Source organism: Carcharodon carcharias, assembly GCF_017639515.1.
Source record: "Carcharodon carcharias isolate sCarCar2 chromosome 27 unlocalized genomic scaffold, sCarCar2.pri SUPER_27_unloc_2, whole genome shotgun sequence".
Classification (NCBI taxonomy): domain Eukaryota; kingdom Metazoa; phylum Chordata; class Chondrichthyes; order Lamniformes; family Lamnidae; genus Carcharodon; species Carcharodon carcharias.
In genome coordinates, this window is record NW_024470635.1 from 2,140,289 (window position 1) to 2,153,170 (window position 12,882).

Below are 12,882 nucleotides of genomic sequence, written 5' to 3' on the forward strand. Positions count from 1 at the left end.
GCAGTGACAGAGCGCGGTGGTATGCAGTGACAGAGGAGGGTGGGATGCAGTGACTGAGGGGAGTGGGGTGTAGTGAGTGAGGGGACTGGGAGTTAGTGACTGCTGTACGGTCAGGAATGACAGAGCAGTGACATTGGTGAGTTTCAGCCTGAATAAATGAAGTGAATCATTTTCTAAACTTTCCTACAAGTAAATGCTCTAGAGGTGATCTGCACTCTGCAATCTCCCATGTCTCCTTACTTCATTGCAGATCCAGAGACAACACCAACTCTGAAATCTGAGGAACACTCGAGTTGAAAATCCACTGTCCCTGCATCATCGAGCCCAGCAGCATCTGGAATAACAGGTATCGATCTGGAGGGGATATTCAACAAAAGATCTTCACACAATATGGTCACTGTAACCTCAAACTGAAGGGAGTGGGTTGGAATGACTGAGGGGAATGGGATGAAGTGATTGAAGGGAGTGGGGTGTAGTGACTGAGGGGACTGGGATGGAGTGGCCGCGGGGAGTGAAAGTAAATGACTGATGGTGGGTGGGATGCACTGTCTGAGGTGAGTTGCAGGTAGTGATTGAGGAGGTCAGTGTAAATAACTGAGGGGAGTGAGATGTAGTGAGAGACCGAACAGGGATCTAGTGACTGAGGGGGGTGAGATGCAGTGAGTGAGAGGAGTGAGATGCAGTGACTGAGAGGAATGGGGCGTCTTGAATGAAGTGAGAGGGATGAAGTGATTGAAGCGATTGGGGTGTAGTGACTGAGGGGGTTAGGATGCAATGACTGAGGGGAGTGATATGCAGTGACTGAGGGGAGTGGGACGCACTGACAGAGGGGAGTGGGACGCACTGACAGAGGGGAGTGGGACGCACTGACAGAGGGGAGTGGGATGCACTGACAGAGGGCAGTGGGACGCACTGACAGAGGGGAGTGGGACGCACTGACAGAGGGGAGTGGGACGCACTGACAGAGGGGAGTGGGACGCACTGACAGAGGGGAGTGGGACGCACTGACAGAGGGGAGTGGGACGCACTGACAGAGGGGAGGGGGACGCACTGACAGAGGGGAGGGGGACGCACTGACAGAGGGGAGGGGGACGCACTGACAGAGGGGAGGGGGACGCACTGACAGAGGGGAGGGGGACGCACTGACAGAGGGGAGGGGGACGCACTGACAGAGGGGAGTGGGACGCACTGACAGAGGGGAGTGGGACGCACTGACAGAGGGGAGTGGGACGCACTGACAGAGGGGAGGGGGACGCACTGACAGAGGGGAGGGGGACGCACTGACAGAGGGGAGGGGGACGCACTGACAGAGGGGAGGGGGACGCACTGACAGAGGGGAGGGGGACGCAGTGACAGAGGGGAGGGGGATGCAGTGACGTAGGGGAGGGGGATGCAGTGAGAGAGGGGAGGGGGATGCAGTGAGAGAGGGGAGGGGGATGCAGTGACAGAGGGGGTGGGATGCAGTGACAGAGGGTGTGGGGTGCAGTGACAGAGGGGAGTGGGATGCAGTGATAAGGGGAGTGAGATGCAGTGACAGAGGGGATGTAGTGACAGAAGGGGGTGGGATGAAGTGAATGAGGGGAATGAGGTGTAGTATGTGAGAGGAGTGGGATGCAGTGACAGAGCGGGGTGGGGTCTAGTGAGTGAGGGGACTGGGAGTTAGTGACTGTCGTACAATCAGGAATGACAGAGCAGAGTAACATTGGTGAGTTTCAGGCAGAATAAGTGAAGTGAATCATTTTCTAAACTTTCCTATAAGTAAAAGCTCTGTTCGGGTGATCCACACTCTGTAATCTCCCATGTCTCCTTACTTCATTGTGGCTCCAGGGACAACACCAACTCCGGAATCTGTGGAACACTCGATTCGAGAATCCACTGTCCCTGCATCATCGCGCCCAACAGGACCTGAAATAACAGGTATCGGTCTGCAGGGAATATTGTACAAAAATCTTCAGCAATATGATCTTTATAATCTCACATTGACGTGAGTGGGATGAAGAGACAGGGGAGTGAAATTAAGTGACTGATGGGGGGCGGGGTATAGTTCCAGAGGGGAGTGGGTATTTGTGACTCAGGGAAATGTGATTTAGAGATAGTGGTGAGCGGGATGTCCTGACTGAGGAGAGTGGGATACAGTGGCTGAGGAGAGTGGGATGTAATGAGTGAGTAGAATCTGATGTAGTTACTGACGGGAGTGGGATTCAGTGACAGAGTGAGGTGGGATAAAGTGACTGAGGGGAATGAGCTGTTGTGAGTGAGAGGAGTGGGATGCAGAGACAGAGGGGAATGAGGTGTAGTGAGTGAGGGAGTGGGATGCAATGACAGAGGGGAGTGGGGTGTAGTGAGTGAGGGGACTGGGAGTTAGTGACTGTTGTACGGTCAGGAATGACAGAGCAGAGCGACATTATTGAGTTTCAGGCTGAATAAATGAAGTGAATCATTTTCTAAACTTTCCTACAAGTAAAAGCTCTGTTGAGGTGATCCACACTCTGTAATCTCCCATGTCTCCTTACTTCATTGCGGCTCCAGGGCCAACACCACCTCCGGAATCTGTGGAACACTTGACTCGAGAATCGACTGTCCCTGCATCATCGAGCCCAACAGGATCTGGAATAACATGTATCGGTCTGGAGGGAATATTATACAAAAATCTTCAGCAATATGATCGTTACAATATCACACTGAAGTGGGTGGGATGGAGAGACTGAGGGGAGTGAAATTAAGTTAATGACGGGGGGCCAGGTATAGTAACAGAGGGGAGTGGGTATTTGTGACTGAGGGAACTGTGATTTAGAGACAGAGGGGAGTGGGATTGCCTGACTGAGGAGAGTGGGACACAGTGGCTGAGGAGAGTGGGATGCAGTGACAGAGGACAGTGGGATGCAGTGACAGAGGACAGTGGGATGCAGTGACAGAGGACAGTGGGATGCAGTGACAGAGGGGAGTGGGATGCAGTGACAGAGGGGAGCGGGATGCAATGACAGAGGGGAGCGGGATGCAGTGACAGAGGGGAGTGGGATGCAGTGACAGAGGGGAGTGGGATGCAGTGACACAGGGGAGTGGGATGCGGTGACAGAGGGGAGAGGGATGCGGTGACAGAGGGAAGTGGGATGCGGTGACAGAGTGGAGTGTGATGCAATGACTGAGGGGAATGGGATGCAGTGACAGAGGACAGTGGGATGCAGTGACAGAGGACAGTGGGATGCAGTGACAGAGGGGAGTGGGATGCAGTGACAGAGGGGAGTGGGATGCAGTGACTGAGGGGAGTGGGATGCAGTGACACAGGGGAGTAGGATGCAGTGACACAGGGGAGTGGGATGCAGTGACAGAGGGAAGTGGGATGCAGTGACAAAGGGGGGTGGGTGAAGTGACTGAGGTGTAGAGAGTGAGGGTAGTGGGATGCAGTTGCAGAGGGGAGTTGGGTGTAGTGAGCGAGGTGACTGGGAGTTAATGACTGTTGTCAGGAATGACAGAGCAGAGTAACATTGGTGAGTTTCAGGCTGAATAAATGAAGTGAATCATTTTCTAAACCTTCCTACCAAGTAAAAGCTCTGTTGAGGTGATCCACACTCTCCAATCTCCCATGTGTCCTTCCTTTATTGCAGATCCAGAGACAATACCAACTCTGAAATCAGATCAACGCTCAACTCGAAAAACCTCTGTTCATGCATCATCGAGCCCAGCAGCATCTGGAATAACCGGTATCGATCTGGAGGGGATATTATACAAAAAATCTTCACACAATATGATCGTTGTGAACTCGTATTGAAGGGAGTGAGATGGAGTGACTGAGGGGAATGGGATGGTGAGTGAGGGGAGTAGGGTGTAGTGACTGAGGGGAGTGGGATGGAGTGACTAAGGGGAGCGGCATGGAGTGGCTGAAGGGAATAGGATGGAGTGGCTGAGGGGAGTGAAAGTAAGTGAGTGCTGATGGGGGAAGGTAGTGAGTGAGGGGAGTGGGATGCAAAGCTGAGGGGAGTGGGATTTGGAGGTGAGGGGAGTGGGATGCAAGGACTGAGCGGACTGGGACGTACTGAGTGAAGGGAGTGGGATGCAATGACTGAGGGCAGTGGGATGTAGTAAGTGAGGAAAATGGGAATTAGTGACTGTTGTATTGTCAGGAATGACAGAGCAGAGTGACATTGGTGAGTTTCAGGCTGTATAAATGATGAAGTGAATCATTTTCTAAACGTTTCTAACGAGTTAATGCTCTCTTGAGGTGATCCGCACTCTGCAATCTCCCATGTCTCTTTACTTCATTTCAGATCCAAGGACAACGCCAACTTTGAAATCTGAGGAACGCTCGACTCGAAAATCCACTGTACCTGCAATATCGAGCCCAGCAGCATCTGGAATAACAGGTATCGATCTGGAGGGATAGTCAACAAAAATCTTCACACAATATGATCGTTGTAATCTCGTTCTGAACGGATTGGGATGAGAGACTGAGGGGAGTGGGATGTCTTGATTGAGGTGAGTGGGATATAGTGGCTGAGGTGAGTGGGATGTAGTTCATGAGTGAGGTGGTATGTAGTCACTAGGGGAAATGGGATGTAGTGGTGGAGAGGAGTGAGATGCAGTGACACAGGGGTGTGGGATGTAAGGATTGCAGGGAATGAAGGTGAGTGAATAAGGGGAGTGGGATGTAGTGACTGAGGGCTGTGGGGTTTTGTGACTGAGGAGAATGGCATGTAGTGACTGATGGGAGAGGGATGTAGTGATGAGGGAAACTGATGTAGTGACTGAGGGGATTTGGATGTAGTGCCTGAAGGGAGTGGGATGTCGTGACTGAGGGGAGTGGAATGTAGTGACTGTGGGAACTGGGATGTCATGATTGAGGGAAATGCATGTAGTGACTGTGGGAACTGGGTCGTGGTGACTGAGGGGAGTGGGGTGTAGTGAGTGAGGGGAATGGGAGTGTGTGACTGTTGTACAGTCAGGAATGACAGAACAGAGTGATACTGGTGAGTTTCAGGCTGAATAAATGAAGTGAATCATTTTCTAAAGTTTCCTGCAAGTAAAAGCTTTGTTTAGGGGATCCACACTCTGAAATCTCCCATGTCTCCTTGCTTCATTGAAGAGACAGGGAGAACACAGACTGTGGAATCTGTGGTACATTCAACTGAAAAATTCACTGTCCCTGCATCATCGAGCCCAACATGATCTGGAAAAGCAAGTGTCAGTCTGGAGGGAATATCCTACAAAAGATCTTCACACAATATGGTTGATGGAATCTCATATTGAAGAGAGTGGGATGCAGTGACAGAGGGGAGTGGGATGCAGTGACAGAGGGGAGTGGATGCAGTGACAGAGGAGAGTGGATGCAGTGACAGAGGGGAGTGGGATGCAGTGACAGAGGGGTGTGGGATGCAGTGACAGAGGGGTGTGGGATGCAGTGACAGAGGGGTGTGGGATGCAGTGACAGAGGGGTGTGGGATGCAGTGACAGAGGGGAGTGGGATGCAGTGACAGAGGGGAGTGGGATGCAGTGACAGAGGGGAGTGGGATGCAGTGACAGAGGGGAGTGGGATGCAGTGACAGAGGAGAGTGGGATGCAGTGACTAAGGGGAGCGGGATGGAGTGGCTTAAGGGAGTAGGATGGAGTGGCTGAGGGGAGTGAAAGTAAGTGAGTGATGGTGGGGGAAGAAAGTGAGTGAGGGGAGTGGGATGCAGGGTTTGAGGGGAGTGGGATGTAGTGACTGAGGGGAGTGAGATACAAGGACTGAGTGGACTGGGACGCACTGAGTAAACGGAGTGGGATGCAGGGACTAAGGTGAGTGGGATGTAGTGACTGAAGGGAATGGGATGCAGGGACTGAGAGGACTGGGATGTAGTGAGTGACGGGAGTGGGATGCAGGAACAGAGCGGAGTGGGATGTAGTGAGTGAAGGGAATGGGATGCAGGGACTGAGGTGACTGGGAGACTAGGTTGTAGTGAGTGAAGGGAGTGGGATGCAGGGACAGAGCGGAGTGGGATGTAGTGAGTGAGGAGATGGGAATTATTGACTGTTGTATTGTCAGGAATGACAGAGCAGAGTGACATTGGGGAGTTTCAGGCTGTATATATAATGAAGTGAATCATTTTCTAAACTTTTCTACCAATTAATGCTCACTTCAGGTGATCTGTGCTTTGCAATCTCTCACGTCTCTTTACTTCATTTCAGATCCAGGGACAACGCCAACACTGACAGCTGAGGAACAGTCGGCTTGAAAATCCACTGTACCTGCAGTATCGAGCCCAGCAGCATTGGAATACCAGGTATCGATCTGGAGGGATATTCAACAAAAATCTTCACACAATATGATTGTTGTAAACTCGTACTGAATGGATTGGCATTGAGAGACTGAGGGGAGTGGGATGTCGTGACTGAGGTGAGTGGGATATAGTAGCTGAGGTGAGTGGGATGTAGTTCATGAGTGAGGTGGCATGTAGTCACTAGGGGAAGTGGGATGTAGTGGTGGAGAGCAGTGAGCTGCTGTGACACAGGGGTGTGGGATATAATGATTGCAGGGAATGAAGGTAAGTGAATAAGGGGAGTGGGATGTAGTGACTGAGGGCTGTGGGGTTTTGTGACTGAGGGGAATGGGATGTAGTGACTGATGGGAGAGTGATGTAGTGATTGAGGGAAACGAATGTAGTGACTGAGGGGAGAGGGATGTAGTGATTGAGGGAAACTGATGTAGTGACTGAGGGGATTTGGATGTAGTGCCTGAAGGGAGTGGGATGTCGTGACTGAGGGCAGTGGAATGTAGTGACTGTGGGAACTGGGATGTCATGATTGAGGGAAATGCATGTAGTGACTCAGGGAACTGGGACGTGATGACTGAGGGGAGTGGGGTGTAGTGAGTGAGGAGACTGGGAGTGTGTGACTGTTGTACAGTCAGGAATGACAGAACAGAGTGAAACTGGTGAGTTTCAGGCTGAATAAATGAAGTGAATCATTTTCTAAAGTTTCCTGCAAGTAAAAGCTTTGTTTAGGGGATCCACACTCTGAAATCTCCCATGTCTCCTTACTTCATTGAAGAGCCAAGGAGAACACGGACTCTGGAATCTGTGGAATATTCAACTGAAAAATTCACTGTCCCTGCATCATCGAGCCCAACATGATCTGGAAAAGCAAGTGTCAGTCTGGAGGGAATATCCTACAAAAGACCTTCACACAATATGGTTGATGGAATCTCATATTGAAGAGAGTGTGATGCAGTGACAGAGGGGGGTGGGATGCATCGACAGAGGGGAGTGGGATGCAGTGACAGAGGGGAGTAGGATGTAGTGACAGAGGGGAGTGGGATGCAGTGACAGAGGGGAGTGGGATGCAGTGACAGAGGGGAGTGGGATGCAGCGACAGAGGGGAGTGGGATGCAGCGACAGAGGGGAGTGGGATGCAGCGACAGAGGGGAGTGGGATGCAGCGACAGAGGGGAGTGGGATGCAGCGACAGAAGGGAGTGGGATGCAGTGACAGAAGGGAGTGGGATGCAGTGACAGAGGGGAGTGGGATATAGTGGCTGAGGTGAGTGGGATGTAGTTCATGAGTGAGGTGGTATGTAGTCCCTAGGGCAAGTGGGGTGTAGTGGTGGAGAGGAGTGAGATGCCGTGACACAGGGGAGTGGGATGTAATGATTGCAGGGAATGAAGGTAAGTGAATAAGGGGAGTGGGATGTAGTGACTGAGGGCTGTGGGGTTTTGTGACTGAGGGGAATGGGATGTAGTGACTGATGGGAGAGGGATGTAGTGATTGAGGGAAACTGATGTAGTGACTGAGGGGATTTGGATGTAGAGCCTGAAGGGAGTGGTATGTCGTGACTGAGGGCAGTGGAATGTAGTGACTGTGGGAACTGGGATGTCATGAGTGAGGGAAATGCATGTAGTGACTCAGGGAACTGGGACGTGGTGACTGAGGGGAGTGGGGTGTAGTGAGTGAGGGGACTGGGAGTGTGTGACTGTTGTACAGTCAAGAATGACAGAACAGAGTGACACTGGTGAGTTTCAGGCTGAATAAATGAAGTGAATCATTTTCTAAACTTTCCTGCAAGTAAAAGCTTTGTTTAGAGGATCCACACTCTGAAATCTCCCATGTCTCCTTACTTCATTGAAGAGCCAAGGAGAACACGGACTCTGGAATCTGTGGAACATTCAACTGAAAAATTCACTGTCCCTGCATCATTGAGCCCAACATGATCTGGAAAAGCAAGTGTCAGTCTGGAGGGAATATCCTACAAAAGATCTTCACACAATATGGTTGATGGAATCTCATATTGAAGAGAGTGGGATGCAGTGACAGAGGGGGGTGGGATGCAGTGACAGAGGTGGGTGGGATGCAGTGACAGAGGGGAGTGGTATGCAGTGACAGAGGGTAGGGATGCAGTGACAGAAGGGAGTTGGATGCAGTGACAGAGGGGTGTGGGATGCGGTGACAGAGAGGAGTGGGCTGCTGTGACAGAGGGGAGTGGGATGCAGTGACAGAGGGGAGTGGGATGCAGTGACAGAGGGGAGTGGGTTGCAGTGACAGAGGGGAGTGGGATGGAGTGACTAAAGGGAGCGGGATGGAGTGGCTTAAGGGAGTAGGATGGAGTGGTTGAGGGGAGTGAAAGTAAGTGAGTGATGGTGGGGGAAGATAGTGAGTGAGGGGAGTGGGATGCATGGACTAAGGTGAGTGGGATGTAGGGACTAAGGTGAGTGGGATGTAGTGACTGAAGGGAATGGGATGCAGGGACTAAGGGGAGTGGGATGTAGTGAGTGAAGGGAGTGGGTTGCAGGGACAGAGCGGAGTGGGATGTAGTGAGTGAGGAGACTGGGAATTATTGACTGTTGTATTGTCAGGAATGAGAGAGCAGAGTGACATTGGGGAGTTTCAGGCTGTGTATATAATGAAGTGAATCATTTTCTAAACTTTTCTACCGAGTTAATGCTCTCTTCAGGTGATCTGTGCTCTGCAATCTTTCACGTCTCTTTACTTCATTTCAGATCCAGGGACAACGCCAACACTGAAATCTGAGGAACACTTGGCTTGAAAATCCACTGTACCTGCAGTATCCAGCCCAGCAGCACTGGAATAACAGGTATTGATCTGGAGGGATATTCAACAAAAATCTTCACACATTATGATCGTTGTAAACTCGTACTGAATGGATTGGCATTGAGAGACTGAGGGGAGTGGGATGTCATGACTGAGGTGAGTGGGATATAGTGGCTGAGGTGAGTGGGATGTAGTTCATGAGTGAGGTGGTATGTAGTCACTAGGGCAAGTGGGATGTAGTGGTGGAGAGGAGTGAGATGCCGTGACACAGGGGAGTGGGATGTAATGATCGCAGGGAATGAAGGTAAATGAATAAGTGGAGTGGGACGTAGTGACTGAGGGCTGTGGGGTTTTGTGACAGGGGAATGTGATGTAGTGACTGATGGGAGAGGGATGTAGTGATTGAGGGAAACGGACGTAGTGACTGAAGGGAGAGGGATGTAGTGATTGAGGGAAACTGATCTAGTGACTGAGGGGATCTGGATGTAGTGCCTTAAGGAAGTGGGATGTCGTGACTGAGGGCAGTGGAATGTAGTGACTGTGGGAACTGGGAAGTCATGATTGAGGGAATTGCATGTAATCTTCACACAATGTGATCGTTGTAAACTCGTACTGAATGGATTGGCATTGAGAGACTGAGGGAACTGGGACGTGGTGACTGAGGGGAGTGGGGTGTAGTGAGTGAGGGGACTGGGAGTGTGTGACTGTTGTACAGTCAGGAATGACAGAACAGAGTGACACTGGTGTGTTTCAGGCTGAATAAATGAAGTGAATCATTTTCTAAACTTTCCTGCAAGTAAAAGCTTTGTTTAGGGGATCCACACTCTGAAATCTCCCACGTCTCCTTACTTCATTGAAGAGCCAAGGGGAACACGGACTCTGGAATCTGTGGAACATTCAACTGAAAAATTCACTGTCCCTGCATCATCGAGCCCAACATGATCTGGAAAAGCAAGTGTCAGTCTGGAGGGAATATCCTACAAAAGATCTTCACACAATATGGTTGATGTAATCTCATATTGAAGAGAGTAGGATGCAGTGACAGAGAGGGGTGGGATGCAGCGACAGAGGTGGGTGGGATGCAGTGACAGAGCGGAGCGAGATGCAGTGACATAGGGGGGTGGGATGAAGTGAATGAGGGGAGTGAGGTGTAGTGAGTGAGAGGAGTGGGATGCAGTGACATATGCGAGTGGGGTATAGTGTGTGAGCGGACTGGGAGTTAGTGACTGCTGTACAGTCAGGAATGACAGAGCAGAGTGACATTGGAGAGTTTCAGGCGGAATAAATAAAGTGAATAATTTTCTAAACTTTCCTACAAGTACAAGCTCTGTTGAGGTGATTCACACTCTGTAATCTCCCATGTCTCCTTACTTCATTGCGGCTCCAGGGACAACACCAACTCCAGAATCTGTGGAACACTCGACTCGAGAATCCACTGTCCCTGCATCATCGCGCCCTTCAGGATCTGGTATAACTGGTCTCAGTCTGGAGGGGATAATGTACAAAAATCTTCAGCAATATGATCGTTATAATCTCACATTGTGGGATGGAGAGACTGAGGGGAGTGTAATTAAGTGACTGATGGGGGCGGGGTATAGTTTCAGAGGGGAGTGGGTATTTGTGACTCAGGGAAATGTGATTCAGAGACAGAGGGGAGTGGGTTGTGCTGACTGAGGAGTGTAGGATACAATGGCTGAGGAGAATTTGATGTAATGAGTGAGTGGAGCCTGATGTTGTTGCTGAGGGGAGTGGGATGCAGTGACTGAGTGGAGGGGGAACGCTGTGACAGAGCGGAGCGAGATGCAGTGACATAGGGGGGTGGGATGAAGTGAATGAGGGGAGTGAGGTGTAGTTAGTGAGAGGAGTGGGACGCAGTGACATAGGGGAGTGGGGTGTAGTGAGTGAGGTGACTGGGAGTTAGTGACTGTTGTACTGTCAGGAATGACAGAGCAGAGTAACATTGGTGAGTTTCAGGCGGAATAAATGAAGTGAATCATTTTCTAAACTTTACTACCAAGTAGAAGCTCTGTTGAGGTGATCCGCACTCTGCAATCTCCCATGTCTCCTTACTTCATTGCACATCCAGAGGCAATACCAACTCCGAAATCTGAGGAACGCTCAACTCGAAAAACCACTGTCCCTGCATTTTTGAGCCCAGCAGCATCTGGAATAACCGATATCGATCTGGAGAGGATATTATACAAAAAATCTTCACACAATATGATCGCTGTAAATTTGTACTGAAGGGAGTGAGATGGGGTGACTGAGGGGAATGGGGTGAAGTGAGTGAGGAGAGTAGGGTGTAGTGACTGAGGGGAGCGGGATGGAGTGTCTAAGGGGAGCGGGATGGAGTGGCTGAAGGGAGTAGGATGGAGTGGCTGAGGGGAGTGAAAGTAAGTGAGTGATGGTGGGGGAAGGTAGTGAGTGAGGGGAGTGGGATGCAAGGACTGAGCGGACTGGGACGTACTGAGTGAAGGGAGTGGGATGCAGGAACTGAGGGGAGTGGGATGTAGTGAGTGAGGAGAATGGGAATTAGTGACTGTTGTATTGTCAGGAATGAGAGAGCAGAGTGACATTGGTGAGTTTCAGGCTGTATAAATGATGAAGTGAATCATTTTCTAAACGTTTCTAACAAGTTACTGCTCTCGAGGTGATCCGCACTCTGCAATCTCCCACGTCTCTTTACTTCATTTCAGATCCAAGGACAACGCCAACTTTGAAATCTGCGGAACACTCGAATCGAAAATCCACTGTACCTGCAATATCGAGCCCAGCAGCATCTGGAATAACAGGTATCGATCTGGAGGGATATTCAACAAAAATCTTCACACAATATGATCGTTGTAATCTCGTACTGAACGGATTGGTATTGAGAGACTGAAGGGAGTGGGATGTCGTGATTGAGTTGAGTGGGATATAGTGGCTGAGGTGAGTGGGATATAGTTCGTGAGCGGAGTGGTATGTAGTCTCAAGGGGAAGTGGGATGTAGTGGTGGAGAGGAGTGAGATGCAGTGACACAGGGGAGTGGGATGGATTGATTGCGGGGAATGAAGTTAAGTGAATAAGTGGAATGGGATGTAGTGACTGAGGGGTGTGGGGTTTAGTGACTGAGGAGTGTGGGGTTTAGTGACTGAGGGGAATGGGTTAGTGATTGAGGGAAATGGATGGAGTGACTCAGGGGAGTGGGATGTAGTGACTGAGGTGAGTGGGATGTAGTGATTGAGGGAAATGGATGGAGTGACTCAGGGGAGTGGGATGTAGTGACTGAGGGAAATGGATGTAGGGAATGAGGGGCGTGGGATGTACTGATTGAGGTAAACTGATGTAGTGACTGATAGGATTTGAATGTAGTGACTGAAGTGAGTGGGATGTAGTGACTGAGGGGAATGGGATGTAGTGATTGAGGGAAACAGATGTAGTGACTCAGGGGAGTGGGATGTAGTGACTGTGGGAACTGGGATGTCGTGATTGAGGGAAATGGTTGTAGTGACAGAGGGAACTGCGATGTGGTGACTGAGGGAACTGGGATGTAGTGACTGAGGGGAGATGGATGTCATAACTGTGGGGAGTGAGGTGTAGTGAGTGAGGGACTGGGAGTGAGTGACTGTTGTACAGTCAGGAATGACAGAACAGAGTGACATTGGTGAGTTTCAGGCTGAATAAATGAAGGGAATCATTTTCTAAACTTTCCTACCAAGTAAAAGTTACTGAAGGGAGTGGGATGCAGTGACAGAGGGGAGTGGGATGTAGTTACAGAGGGTAGTGGGAGGCAGTGACAGAGGAGGGTGGGATGTAGTGACGTTGGGGAGTGAGGTGCAGTGACAGAAGGGTATGGGATGAAGTGACTGAGGGGAATGAGATGTAGT

The 12,882-nt window shown here is 50.5% G+C and overlaps 1 long non-coding RNA gene across 8 annotated transcripts in view; it reads left to right on the plus strand.

The window, feature by feature from the left end:
• Window positions 1-312: 312 nt before the first annotated feature.
• The window catches only part of LOC121273882, a 30,275-nt gene continuing 17,705 nt past the window's right edge, over window positions 313-12,882 (plus strand). For 5 of the 8 annotated variants that reach the window (XR_005942105.1, XR_005942102.1, XR_005942108.1 and 2 more), the window contains exons 1-5: window positions 3,622-3,805; window positions 4,266-4,361; window positions 6,163-6,257; window positions 8,965-9,059; window positions 11,713-11,808. This is a non-coding gene — a long non-coding RNA (uncharacterized LOC121273882). Of the gene's footprint in view, window positions 347-3,621; window positions 3,806-4,265; window positions 4,474-6,162; window positions 6,258-8,964; window positions 9,060-11,712; window positions 11,809-12,882 lie in introns of those variants that run through there. The other 3 variants (XR_005942103.1, XR_005942107.1, XR_005942109.1) reach the window with 3 other exon arrangements.